The sequence below is a fragment of the Cloeon dipterum genome, chromosome 4 (assembly GCF_949628265.1).
Source record: "Cloeon dipterum chromosome 4, ieCloDipt1.1, whole genome shotgun sequence".
NCBI lineage: Eukaryota > Metazoa > Arthropoda > Insecta > Ephemeroptera > Baetidae > Cloeon > Cloeon dipterum.
Genome location: NC_088789.1, coordinates 32891822 through 32906354, shown reverse-complemented (window position 1 = coordinate 32906354; position 14533 = coordinate 32891822). Strand labels below are relative to the sequence as shown.

The 14533-nt window shown below is 37.2% G+C and overlaps 1 long non-coding RNA gene across 1 annotated transcript; it reads left to right on the top strand.

Annotated features, from left to right (window-relative positions):
• The first annotated feature begins 10447 nt into the window (after positions 1-10447).
• LOC135943473 (uncharacterized) lies at positions 10448-11919 on the top strand. The gene is made up of 2 exons (XR_010575197.1): positions 10448-11337; positions 11760-11919. It is a non-coding gene; the product is annotated as an uncharacterized LOC135943473 (long non-coding RNA).
• Positions 11920-14533: the final 2614 nt, after the last annotated feature.

Below are 14533 nucleotides of genomic sequence, written 5' to 3'. Positions count from 1 at the left end.
AAAACGGTCCAATGATGCTAAAAAGTATGTAAAATTTTGATGGCAACCCGGAGGAAAGGGATATTCTTTGTAGCGAAAATTATTAGATTATTAAATTTATTATTGCAAATTTAATTTGTTAGCAGTAAAAATTAAATTTTGATCGTTTGGTTCGGAAAGAAGATGATTAACTTCCTGATCAAATTTAATTTAGAATATTTAAAACCTAAATTAATAGCAGATTAAGTCACTGTTGACCTTTTGAACTGTTTTGTGCAAAATTCACCATTTCCTTCAAATCATCAACAGAAAGGGTAGTATTCAGTTCAAAATAGAGTGTATTTCAAGAACAAGACCAAAAAACAATACCGGAAATCCGGTATTGTTCTTATTTTGCCGGATTTTTTTTTCAAAATTCAATTCCAGAACAAAACCAAACAATACTGGAAAAGGCAATACAAGAATATTGTTTTTTCCTGAATTCTTAAAGGTGATAGAAAAATTTTCATTGAAAAATTCTTTTGATTTTTAAAAATCCTTCTTTTTGGTCGTGTGAATTTTTATTTTCAAAAAGTTTTTGCAATGCAGTGGCATTTTTTTCCGAAAAAATGCGTGTTTTTGCGAACCCTGCACTGGTTATACCAAGAGACCGAAAATTTTATCTCCCTCGCAATATTCCAAAATTTCTGACTATTTTGGCACAAAATATATCATGACTCTTACGGGGTAAAATTCCGAAAAATGCTGATAAAACCAAAACTAGTGTTTTTTCCGCAAGTTTTGCTTTATATGCAATTTTATAAATGTGTGTGTGTTTATATATATATATATATATATATATATATATATATATATATATATATATATATATATATATATATATATATATATATATATATATATATATATATATATATATATGTCCCTAAGTGCTGCAGGGACATGTGCACGGTAAGGCCTCAGGGCCAGTCCCTATCTCGAACGTGACCCTCGGCCCCAGTAGCGATGATCCAGGGGCTCGGTTGGCATCGGTGACAAACCGGTACACAGGTTTGATCGGCTGGATTGGCCGGGTGATATACATTATCACCTCGTTGGGATTTGTGTATAAGTGGAAAGCTTTCCGTTGATCGCACTGGACAGTGGACACCAAAAAATTCATATTTTTTTAGTCTGAAATTGCCGCGACATCTTTTTTCTATCATATTCACCAGCTTTATATCTTTTACTGGAGTCCTTAAATCACATTTATGTAGTTGTGCTCTCGTTTTTGGAAATTTTCATTCCAAAACTGCAAATTTTCTGTTTTATTTATGCCGGGGGCCGTCTGCTGGTCTTTTCTCGACACTTCGGCTTTTATTTCAAATTGCCAAGCAACTAATCCAACCTTTTTAAGCTCTTTCCTGATATTCGAGTTGTGGTGGGACAATGTCTTATACATAAATTTCGCATGAATTATGTAAAGCTAATGTTTTCTTCTGTTATGCTCCTCAGGCGCTTCAAGAGAGAGCAAAATTGGCTTCCACGCTTGGCAATCGAAACAAAAGCACACCTGAGCGCCAAAAGACGGCCTCTGCAGATGGCTGTCTGCTGTTGCCTTTTCGCGCTGCCGCCGGAGAGCAGTACCTGCGCTGGACGCCTGCCCTGATTCTCGAGGAAGCGCTGAAACTGCTAAGTGCAAGAAGGCGTAGAGTGCTACGGCAACCAGCGGGCCGTGTCCAAGCAGAGCGGCATCAGGAACAACTGGATGCCGGTCGATATTCGGGTTTTTGCTCTAAGCCAATCAAAAATTTGGCAAAAAAGTCACTGTATCTGAAATTCACTCTCTGGACGTCTGGATACTCTTTTACAACCCTGACAAAGAGTCCAAAATCGAAAATTAGATATAGGTGCAGATTAATTAAAATTGCAATTATATTGCCTCATTTTTATTGTCAGGTCTCAATTACCTTTTAATGCTTTTCTAGGTACAAAGCTACAAAGGTCCAAGGAAATGCAAAGATGGAATTTATATAAACAGAGGAAGATATTTATCATGTATCCCTTTTGTGATTTCCACTTACACGTGTTTTAAGGTAGAAACATGTCAATGCTGATGGTTGAAATTTCATCCAGTTTTGTAAGCCTTAGTGTTCGAAGAAGCCAACAGATGGCGATACCGTAGCTTTTAGATTTTTAGGCATTATTCCGCTGAGATTTCAGACTCAATCTAGCTAATGTGTATTTTTCTCTTATAATACATTTATTGACGTGCTCAAATTATAATCCGTCCAGCCATTCGCCGTAGAAACGTCGGCAATATTTTCATTTCTAAAAATTTTGTTTTTCACGATTGTACAGTGAATGGCTGAACCGATCTTTGTTTTCAGTAAGTCAAAATTAAATGAAGAATGCAGTTTGAATTTGAAATCGCAGCGGAAGTTCCTAAAAATTTAATTTATTACAACAGCGTGCGGTGGCGCCATCTGTTGGCGGCTTCAAACACGAAGGGCCTTTAGATATCACTCCACCGACGAGACCTCCAGTAGTAAAGATTGGCTGCTGTTGTTGTCTCCATATAATCTGAAAGACATAATTTTAACAGTTGGTTAGCCTCTGGTATAGATTGATTTCGGTCTTGGTTAATTAAAAAAAAACATCAGTCGAGAGTTGTCTTTAAATCGACCAAAGCACTTCTAATCGTCTGCACCTCTTTCATTATAATCAGTTTCAAAACAAAATAATTTCATGAATAAATTATCAATTACAATTTAGAGTTAATTGGAAAATAGACATTTATCTTAATGTCTACTGCAAACTTGAAAAGAGGGAAAACTAAAATAATTTTAAGTCTACGACTTGCCTCTTATCTTCGAGAACAAACAAATATGCTGCCACCCACCTGGCGAAATAATGTTTTCCTCTTCCGCCTGCAGCCTGCTCCAGACCTTTTCGGATTGTCCATCATCCATCAGCAGCTTGATTCAAGGGGGAGGAGTTACGTTTAAAATTTCAGTAGGGAAATCGTCGGCTTGTTTCATCTCCGTCACATCCAGCAGCGAGACAGCGAAAGCATTCGTCTGAGGACAACAAGTCGGACGGAACCAGAGGCCGGATGATCTTGGACCCTCAAGGTTTGGAAGCTGTGCTAGAAAAATAATACCATTTAATTTTAAACGCCTGAGTTACAATGTCTAGCGCTTCAAAAAAAAGTCCTCGGTGCGGAGGCAAAAGTGGCCCTTCAGTGGGCTGGGTTAAGGTTTTGTTAAAAATTTCTTACATTGAGTTTGTTGTTAAATTTGGTCTTACTAATTTAGTGCCCTTTTAAAGTGGACGATTCACAAGTGTCTAAATATTCGAAAAACCTAGAGGCATAAAATACATTACGTGCGAGCGAGATCGAAATTCGCATGAATAAAAGAAAAGCTAAGTAAAATTTTTTAACAAAATTAGTGCAATTTAACTATTTAGTTTTTTTAGGGGGTGGGGGGAATTTTTAAAAGACTGTTCTGAGCACCAATCGAATCTTAAGGGGAAAATTAGGTAATTTAGATGTTTTTCCGGCCAAAAAGTGCAGCGCGAAGTGTGAATTTCATCCCGCCAAAACAATGTGAATGCAAGAAATGCACATGCGTCAGGGCTGGCTGGATCTGACAAATAATTCTTGCACACAAGCGGTCTCTCTGCAAGCGCTCAACCTGTTGATTTGAAAAAGTGGTGAGTTTTGCACATTAAGTTCAAAGGGTCAACAGTGACTTAATCTGCTATTTTTTAAAGTTATAATTACTCAAAATTAAATTTGATCAAGAAGTTAATCAATTTCTTTCCAAAGAAAACGCTCAAAGTATAATTTTTACTGTTAAAAAATTAAAATTATTAAAAATAAACTAGCAATATTTCTTCCTGCGATGTATATTCCTTTCCTTCGAGTTCCCATCAATTTTACACACTTTTTGGCATCATTCAACCGTTTTCCTCCTTATCAGACAGCTGGCCATCCTCCTCTCCTCCTCCTCCTCCTCCTCAGGCACAGACATTGAATCAGCGGCGTCACTGCAAAAGAACAAAAAAATAATTCAAATTGTAGCTCATTTATTGATTATTCCTGAAGCTTTTGGTAAAAAATTAATAAGGGCAGAGGAGATTAAATTGTCTTCTGCCCCTTCTACACTTCTCAAATTCACGCTTAAAATATTATCATCCTCGCCAGACGCCGTGACCCGTGACCACGAAAAAAATAGCTGCAGCCGCCGGTAAAATGGTCTGCCGCCGTGGCCACGCTCAATAATTCGCCGCCGGCCGCCGCCTTGATTTTGCGGCTGACTGAGACACTGATTGTGAGACCTATAAACGAGTCGAATTAAACCTATTTTTATGGTCTGAAAGCAATTCTATCTGACTCTGATGTTTCACTCGAATTTTTATATTAAAACAAGCTATATTTTTTGGCCGATTTTTCGTGTAGGAGCCACCTTTTCCCCACATTCACCTACGTACAACGCGACCCCTCTGTGCGCTAGGAGGAGGTCATTTCCCATTTTTTCAACGCTTTGATATTTCAAAAAATTCACAACCAGAAAAGTCTCCGCTCTTCAGAGTCCAGTTCCAATTGAGGTACTCGCCGAATTTAACTTGATTAAGATTTGCACAACAAGGATTTCTCTCAAGTGAAAGCTAGCAATTACACAAGCTACAAAATCAATCACCAAAAGTAGAAAAAACCTTGAGCAATTAGGTTTGAATTGAATTTCTTTGTGGCTGACGCATTCTGAATCAGAACATCTGTGCGTTGGTCATCTTGAAACAAACTCTTAGATATATCGAAAAACCCAACGAAATTTGTTCCTCGTTCTACTGCAATGCTTAAAAAAACAAAACAGCCACTCAGGAGTTTGCTTTTATGAGATTGCAGGGAAAGGGTTTGAAATTAGAAATTACCGATCAAATACTGATCCTGTGTTTAATGATTTGGTTTTTGTACTTCAAATTAAAATTTTGACATGGCTAGAATTTTTAACCAAACAAAGCTTAGAGGTTAATAAACAATTCCGGCGAAAACCTCAGTCAGGCGAACGTAAATTTTTCTGACTGAATTTTTCGCACTGATCTGTTAGCGAGTCAGAGAAACTGGTAGATGATGCGGGTGAGTTTAAATGACTGTGTTTTTGTACTCAATATCCATCCTGTTGATTTGAAAAAGGAGTGAGTTTTGCACAAAAAGTTCAAAGGGTCAACAGTGACTTAATCTGCTATTTTTTTAAGTTATACTATTCAAAATTAAATTTGATCAAGAAGTTATTAATCTTCTATAAAAAAAACGCTCAAAGTTTAATTTTCACTGATTAAAAATTAAAATTATTAAAAATAAACTAGCAATATTTCTTCCTGCAATGTATATTCCTTTCCTTCGAGTTGCCATCAATTTTACACACTTTTTGGCATCATTCAACCGTTTTCCTTCTGATCAGGCAGCTGGCCATCCTCCTCTCCTCCTCCTCAGGCACAGACATTGAATCAGCGGCGTCACTGCAAAAGAACAAAAAATTAATTCAAATTTAAGCTCATTTATTGATTATTCCTGAAGCTTTTAGTCGAAAATTAAAAAGAGCAGAGACGAATTAATGGTCTTCTGCCCCTTCCACACTTCTCAAATTCACGGATAAAATATTGTCATCCTCGGCAGCCGCTGGTAAAATAGCCCGCCGCCGTGGCCACGAAAAATAATTCGCCACCTTGATTTTTCGGCTGAAACACTATTTGAGAGACCTATAAACGAATTGAATTAAACCTATTTTTTTATGTTTTAGGTTAGGAAGAGGAGCAAGGGTGCAACTGAGGAGGGAATACAATATGGCGGCGTGGACACAGCAGGTAAGCACTGCTCATCGCTCGTAGAGGGCGTTGTGAGCGACCATATTGTATTTCCTCAGTTACGCCCCCTTCTTTGGCAGCAGATTTCGGCTGTTTCAACGCTGACAATTTCGAATTCTCGCACATCAAAAAATCAAGTATTATTTTTAATACAATAAACAAGGTCGAAAGAACCATCCCTAAAAATATAATATGTTAGGTGGGCAAAATATTTCCGTCTTCAATCAGTTTGGACACGATCTAAGGCGGAGTTCGAGGATTTCCCCATCCATGGGGTCTGCAATGCCGCTGGAAGCAATTGATGAATTAATTTCATGGTACAAGACAAATAAATGCCCCTATTTTCGAATTCAAGCTCAATAAGTGTCATTTTTTTAATGTTCTTATAGGTTAGAAGTCTCACAATCAGTCAGCCGCAGAACTATCGCGGCGCAAGCCCGCGAATTTTGGGTCACCTCATCTGCAGCCGCCACTGAAATCGGCCTGGTTCCGCCGCTGCCGCGCCGCACTCGGCATTAAATTCGGCCAAGCCGGCAAAGCTAGCCGCCGCCTTAAATCTCGCGGCTGTTTGAAGTCAAACAGACAGCCGCCGCAGCCGCGTACTTTTGAGACTGTCTCTTTTTGCGAATTTCGGGTCAACACTAACCTCCTCTGTAAGGAACCGTCCTTACTTCTCTGCTCATTCTTGCTGAGATTCTGGCATCGTCTCGCTGCGAAAGCGAAAGCTGAATATTTTCGCGACTTCAGGGTGAAAATTGAGGCCGATTGACGCAAATTCGCCAGGAACCACGATTCGTGGCTAGGATGCGTTGACTGACGCTTGGCCAGGTCACAAATAGGAAATAAAGGCAATAGCAATGCTGCATTTCGTCAGACAAATATTTTAAACCAAATCCGGGTGGATGCAGTGGCTGTCCATATCGTCCATATAAGGAAGTGAGATTGCAACCAATGCAGTGTCATGTGGTCGGTATATTAAGGGTGCGATGTTAACGAATTGGCAAAATGTACCGGTAAAACTGTAGAAAGAGTGTACCAAAAACCGGAACCTTTCGGGCAATCGAGTACTTTTAGACAAAATACCGGGAAAAACAGTCATTTAACCGGTAGTTACTGGCACCGGTGTATTCGGTTTTTTAATTCGGTGATCGTAACAGGTATTGGAAGCAGAGAAGTACAAAACCGATTATTTTGAAGTTAATAAATTTGTACCTGCATCAGAACCTTGTAAGAAGCTGGTTTTTCGACAAAAACTCAGGCAAGGAAGTAGATATTGCCAATTAATTCATTAAAAAGGCACAACTGTCCGATCTTTGAGCATTTTTCCGTGAAAATCAACCTCCCGGTTTTTTTATTGCATCAATATCGTTACCGGTTCTCGCTTGTAATTGGCTCGGAAATTGAGCAGTGCTGGATGACCTGCGCAGTAGGCGAATGCTCGATGCTCCGACTGAGTATGGGCTGCAGCTGCAGCAGGCGAGCAGAGGACCACCCACAGCGCGACCTTTTCACTGCGCTTTGAAAGGAGAGTTTTACCTGGCAGCTGCAAGCGGCCCAAGATGGAACGTTCCAAGCAGCGGGTGTGAGGGGGTGTTTGGTGATAGGGAGGGAAGCCTAAAGCCGAGATAAAAAATGATTTTGCGTAACAAAGGCTTCCACGGAGCAACATTTTTATTCATTTATGATTTTATCTGTACGCTTTATCTTGACGTCAACCAGAAAATGCTTTTTCTCGCTCGATATTTTTGTAATCCTTTGATTTTTTAGATAAAATAACTAATAATAATTAAATAAATTGGTCGAGGAATAAAAACCACGAATTTCTTTTAACAACGAGGATGAAGCCTGGTTTTAATTATATTGAACGTAAAATAACTTTGTTTGATTTTTAATTTCTGATATTTTGTGCCAAATAAATTTTACTTTCGTCAACTAAAATATTAAGCTTTGTTTATTTTTGAAAAATAAAAAATGGATCAAAATAAAGTTCTTGGAAGGAACAAAAGCTGCCGGAAGAGCACGCAAAAAAGCTATTTTTCGCTTCCCGTTTTGCCAGTTACACGCATATGTATAATAGTTTCAAGGTTTTACGCCAAAGTTGTGTGTGTGTGTGTGTGTGAATAAATATTTTAATCGAGTTGAATAAAAATGCTTTTGCAAATTTTCTCTTCTCAGGTATTTCCTTTTCGTATTTGGCCAGATCAACCTCTTCCAGCTGCACCCAACACTGTTCTTCTTCTCCAACTACAAAATTTAAACAATAGAAATGAAGGTGTTTATATTATTTATATTAAAAATCACAAGTACCTGAATAATTATCCCACAGCACATTAGCGTTTCCTTCCAAATCAAGATTTTTCGGCCACCAAGCAACAGCCTCGTCTCCAGACTCATCCCCAAACCTAGAACACGCGTCAAAATCAAAATAAATATTTTAGATAGTGAAATAACATACTCTGCCTGCCAGATGCAAAAATAGCAGATCAAAGCGTCTTCTCCGACCACCTCCGGCAAGTTTTCGTCTTCTTCCGTCAGGTTCATGGCCTTCATGGCCCATTTCCTCAGCTTGATCCTGTCCACCTGCGACGCGAGGACGTGGCCGTCCGACTGAAATGCGGCCTTATTGGTCCAGCATAAGCCTCTGCCTTTTATTTTAGTGCTTAAAATTACACAGATGAATTAAAATTTGTAAAATAAAATATTTTATAGCTAAAATTCTATTTGAGCTGATTGAAAATAGTAAATAAATGCTAGGCTGGCAGAATATGAAGTAACATAAGTTATAAGTAATATAATTAATGTGGTTGTAAATAATTTTATACATCAATTGTTGCATATTGTATGGCGTATGTACGTGCATCTCCATGTAACATAATTAATTAATTTATAGTTACACTGTTCAATCGGATGGCGTGCAAATATTGACATATTATGCAGATAAACGTCCAAAAAACATGGAAAATATAAATAAATATTACCTTATAATTTTCCTTAAAATTTGAGCACTCATCAGCATGTTGCTTAGTTTCTTCGCGCTTAAGGTCACAGCTGCTCCAAAACTCTGAAATTAAAAATTTCTATTAGAAATGAATTTCCAAAAGTAAAATTTAAATATTTTCTGCTTTCAACAGAGGTTGACGGAATATAATTAACAATTCATCGTCACACGATATTTTGCATGATTTTATTAAAAAAAATTGAATGTACTTTCATTTTCTTGCGAAATAGTTTTCAAGGTACGTGTATAGTTTTTGAGTCGTTTGGGCAGATTTTTACAATAAGGTGGCACGTTTTCTCAGGGCTGTATTCCTTTACGTCAGTGAGTAGAAACCTGTAAGTAACAAAGGATTTATAAATCATGGACACAAACAATATCCAAATAATTTTATAAAATAATCAGAAAATACGTAAAAATTTATTTTATGAAAAAAAATGTTGTCAATCTACAAATCTCTATTTAATTATGAATTTTCCAGGAAATTGACATCAAATGCTTGGTTGATTTTTCCCTCCGGCCAGACTAATGGTTTATGGGGAAACCTTGCTGACCGCTGGTGCAACCCCTTTTTATCAAACAGTGCTTTAGTCAGCAGCCTTCCAACTGAGAGATTTTAGCACCGGTTAAATATTTTAGCGAAATCGCGGGAAAAGCATTGGCGGCGGGTGGCGGAAAAAAATCAGATCCCGTTTTGCCGGCACTCTTGGTGGTAGGGCTGCCACTCTCCGGGTTTCGACCGGAGATCTCCGGGTTTGGGACTGAAAACTTTAACACGGGAGCATAGGGATCTCCGGGTTTTCGAGTCTAAAATCTCCGGGTTTAGCTTTGGAAGTCTGGCACTCCTACTTGGTGGTGCTAGTGCTAGGATGTGCGATTCTGACAGTGCCAATAAAAACACGGGCATTTTTGTTTACCTTCTCGTCAGGGTAGGAATCCAGGGTCGGCCGGTCAGGGTTCAGATAGGAGCGTAGCTGCCGGGCCGCGGCTGGTGGCTCCGATGTGCAACCCGGCGCGGGTGCGACGATGAGCGGCAAAACGAAACCTTTTTTCTTTTCCTTTCTGTTCAGGGCAAAGCTCAAAATAGTTTTTAAGAACGGTTGGTGAAAATTTCTTACCTTGAAGAGAAGCCTGGCGTTGTATGCTCTTCCGCGGAACCATTTTTGCGCGCTTAAACTGACGCGGGCCTAGTCAACGCCAATTGTTTTAGACTATCGATATAAATCGATAAATGTCGTCTGAAAAAATATCGATGTTAAAGTATCGTCATATATAACTAATGTTAATGCTAATATGCTACAAAAAATATCGATACAAATCGATAATTATCGTCCGAAAAAAACATTGATATTAAAAATCGATTTTTGTTTGACCATGTCTAGGGGCGGATCACGGCACCGTTTTTAGCTCGACCTTGAAACACTGTACAATGCTTGCCTTCCCGCATAAAAAAATATAACCCAGGAATATCCGGAATAATCTTAGATTAATCAAAATTTACCCGAAAAAATTAATCCAAAAAAATGATCCAGGATTAATCCTGTATTAATTGAGATTAATCTATGAATGTTTAAGATCAATCTAGAGATTAATCTAAAAAAATATTCTCAGATTATTCTTTAGATCATTCTGAGATTAATCCAAAAAAATAATTTTTGGAATTTTCTTAGAATGAATCCAGATTAACCTTAAAATGTTTTAAAGTCAATCTAGAGATTAATTTACAAGAATATCCCTGGAATAATCCCAAAGGGGAAATTTGAATATAAGTTAATAGATTATCCCCAGATTATTCTATGGATCATTCTGAGATTAATTCAAAATATTTTTTTAATTTTCCTAGAATATTCTTTAAAAACCCGAAAAGAGAAGAACTTAGATATTTTTCTTACAATTAAAAACACAAAATTAAATATGAAACATAATTTAATCAAGAAAATTAACTGCCATCTTGTTAAATAATATCACAAAAATATTTTTCTGGGAAATATTTTTTAATTAAGTCGATAATTAAATTTTAATAATAAAACCTAAACCTTTTTCGCATTATCTAATACAAAATTATGATGCCTTTTTTCAAAGAAGCTGCCCAGATTAAAAAAGGTAAAAAATCATAAATTCGATTGAATAATATAATTTCTTAACACAAGGAGTCTTAATTAATGCTACCGACAAACGTGCAAATTTGAATAAAAGGTCAGAAGTACAAAAAAGGGTTAAAAGGGCGATTTTAGTGTGCGCGTGGTAGCGGCGGCTGCACATGCATGCACGCACTTGCATGGAATGCCTGCTGCTGCTGCCTCTGTTGTGGAGCGGGGGAGCGGCGACGGGCGGTGGCAGCAGCAAGAGACTTACAAAATCCTGCCTCGCTCTCTTTGTCTAACGCGTCAACGGTCAACCGCCGTTCAAAGTTAAAGTTATTAACGGACGCAGGACGCCGGACGCCGCCAGTAAGGGACAACACGGACGTCCCGCGGACTCGGACGGATGGCCTGGATCTTGCGGTCAACAGGGTAAGTCCCATTTTATAGATTAGCGTCCTAAGAAATTAGAACAGATCGCGCAACTTTGAAATCCAACGGTTTTATTGTAAAATTACACTTTTCGCCGCTACTTGTACGGTTTTTGCCACCAATATTTTGATATGGGATCCTCTCCAGTCCTTAATGTTCTTAATTAGAACCCCATAAATAAGTTTGGGTGGCGGAAACTGTAAATCGGTGAGGAAAAATGTAATTTTTCCATGTAAATCGCGGTGCCTTTTTTGTACGCTTACGAGAATTTTTATTACACATTCTGATTCAATTGGCTTCGCATGGAAAATGGAAAAATATTATGCATGAACTTGACATACTTCTACCTTCCATTTTCCAAGCACAGCTAATTGAAAAAAGCTTTTATTTATTTTTTTCTACGAGTCGCTCCCTTTTTTTAGCTTCAAGCCGTCCGCAGCTGTTTTGCACGACGGGAAAAGATACAATCGTTTAAGTTCTGCAGTTTGGGCTTCAAGATTGGCGGTGCTGGCATCGAATGAGAGAAAATTGTGTACCTGATATGATTAAAAACAAATAAATTTTAAAAATTCAACTGAATAAGTTTGTAATTATTTAAATAATTCCCAATTATATCGCAGTAATAGTAATGACAGATTTTGAAATATTCTAGGAACAATCTGAGGGTAATTTTAAGAATAATTTAGGGATAATTTTTGTCACAATCTATGTTAACCTTAAAATGATATTAGAATCACCTAAGAACATTCTAAGATTGTCCTCAAAGAATAATACAAAGTTAAGATTTGATACGCTAAATATGAATCCTAGATCAATCCAAAGATTAATCCATAAGTATATTCTGAGAATGTTCTAAGATCATTCTTTAGAGCTTTTTGAAACAAAGCCCGGCAGAATAATCCTGGAACATTCTTAGAATATTCTCATAAATTAATCTACAGATTAATCCAGTATCACGAAAAACCGTATCATAAGTTCGTATATAATTAATTTTTTAGATTAATCCTGGGCGAAGTCGGTATATTCTTAGAACATTCTCAGGTGATATTTTTTTATGCGGGTTATGCTCAGCGTTGCCATTTTTTCTCAAGGTTGCGTTGCCGTGATCCGCCCCTAGACGCGGCAAAACGCGGGAGGCCGGATTCGATACACACATCTTGCTTCGTGCAACTCAATGAAAGCAACTGACTTGAATAATGGTGTTGTTGCATCCCGCCGGCCGTTACATCCCTGACAAAATTTATATTCCCTCAAACACCCCTCGATGAGGCGAGTGGCCGCTTTTAGGCCGATTTTTAGGCCTGCAATCACAATGCGCCAGAAGCGCGGCGAAACAGCCTTTTGTTGTCACTTGTCACCCGCTGCGATGCAGGCGAGCGGGCCAAGAGCCGCACCAAGTGACAAGTGCATCTCCCTTCTCGAGCCAGAACTGCTTGCATTCGAGTTAAATTTTATCTCAAAATCAACTATTTCCAGAGTGGTTAATTAAAATTGAATTTAAATATGACTAGTATAACTGTTTCGATAAAATGACCAAATATTAAAAAAATAAGGGCATGGAATTTGTCAAGAGGGCAGCGGCTGAGGTGGATAAAAGTATCATTAGTCGTTTCCAAATTCGAATTTAAACTCAAATTGAATAAAATGGTGTTAACAGATTTTCATATTCGTCCCGATTTTTTTTTTTTTTATTTTTAACTAATTTTTAGTTGAGTAGCACAAGGATAGGGAAAACAACCCTTGAATTTTATCTCCACATATTCGTGCTGATCGCGAAATTTTGTATGCTTTATTAAATCTACTAAAACAGCCAATAACTTTTCACTTCAAAAAAATTAAATTCAAAATAATTACAAAGTTTGAACTTTTTTCGATAAAATCGCAAGGAACTTTTTGATAGAGAATTTTGATATAAATCTTGTGTGAAAATGTCACCTAAATCAATGTGATAGAGAACGAGGAAATTGGACAAAAATTGATATTTTGAATAAAACCAATTCTTTCGTGCAAGCCGGTTTGCTCTCACTCAAGAGCAGACACAGATTTTTTCTTCAAAATCTAAAAATATGTATCTCCGGTGTTAATCAACGTAGACACTTCGAATTTGAAACATTTTATATTCTTAACCTTTTAAGTTATTTTCAACATTCAGATAAATCCAACAGGAGCAAAGATATTTATAAAAAACGTCATTTTTACAATTATTTTAAGAAAATGTCGATCCAAATGGAGTAAGAGCGGTTTGACAACGTCGTTACATGTTAACTTAAATTGTTACAATTTTTGTATGAATGAAGCAATGTTTTTCTTCAAATATTTCAAATTTTAATGAATTTTTCAAACTTTGAATCCGATTTTGATAAGTACCAAGCGCAATAAATAATATTTAAAATTCACCTTTAATTTCGTTAAATGATACACGTATTTTTAAGCTATAGTCTAGGGTTCAAACCTTAATTGCGAGCTTCTTTTTCTAAATTATAAGTAAATTTTAAGTGTGCGGCTTGTCTATTTACCATTTGCCGCGCCTAGCAGTGCGTGTGTCGAGGATAAGAGAGGCTGCCGCGCGCGGTGCAGCCGTTGCATTGGGTGCAAGTTTTTGAAAACAAATTAAAAAATCAAACCGATTAAAATCTGGCATTTCAAATAGCAATCAAGATTGTATTATTGAAGGGATTAATTGCCTGCTGCTATTAATTTTCATGCAGATTGCCAGCAAATTGAACGCTAGAAATGCCGTTCGTAAAATTAATTCAGGCATGCTGGAAAGGTGCACAGCAACACAAACAGCAAGTCGTAAATTTTGAAAATTTCACTCTAACGAAAGCATTACTGCGGTTATCAAGACAATTCAGAATTTTCCTTTAGAAAATAAAATTTTGTCTTATGCAAATCGGCTGTTACTAAATTCTCATAAATTGAGTAAAATGAAACACTAAAATTTAATCAACGAAGAAAATCATCCGATTTCTTCATAAACAGATTTAATTTATTCCTAATTGCTCAAATATATTAAACTATAAATAGAAACAATATTCAAAATTAGATAACGAGTATTAGAATAAATCATATATAATATTTTTTAATCAATCGTAAAATCACTCATTGCCAGAGTGTGCAAAATCCTTAACTTGGGGTTTTGGTCGACTTGATTTTTTTCTTTTAGTCTCTTTTGTTGCGAGTAGGCTTTTGACAC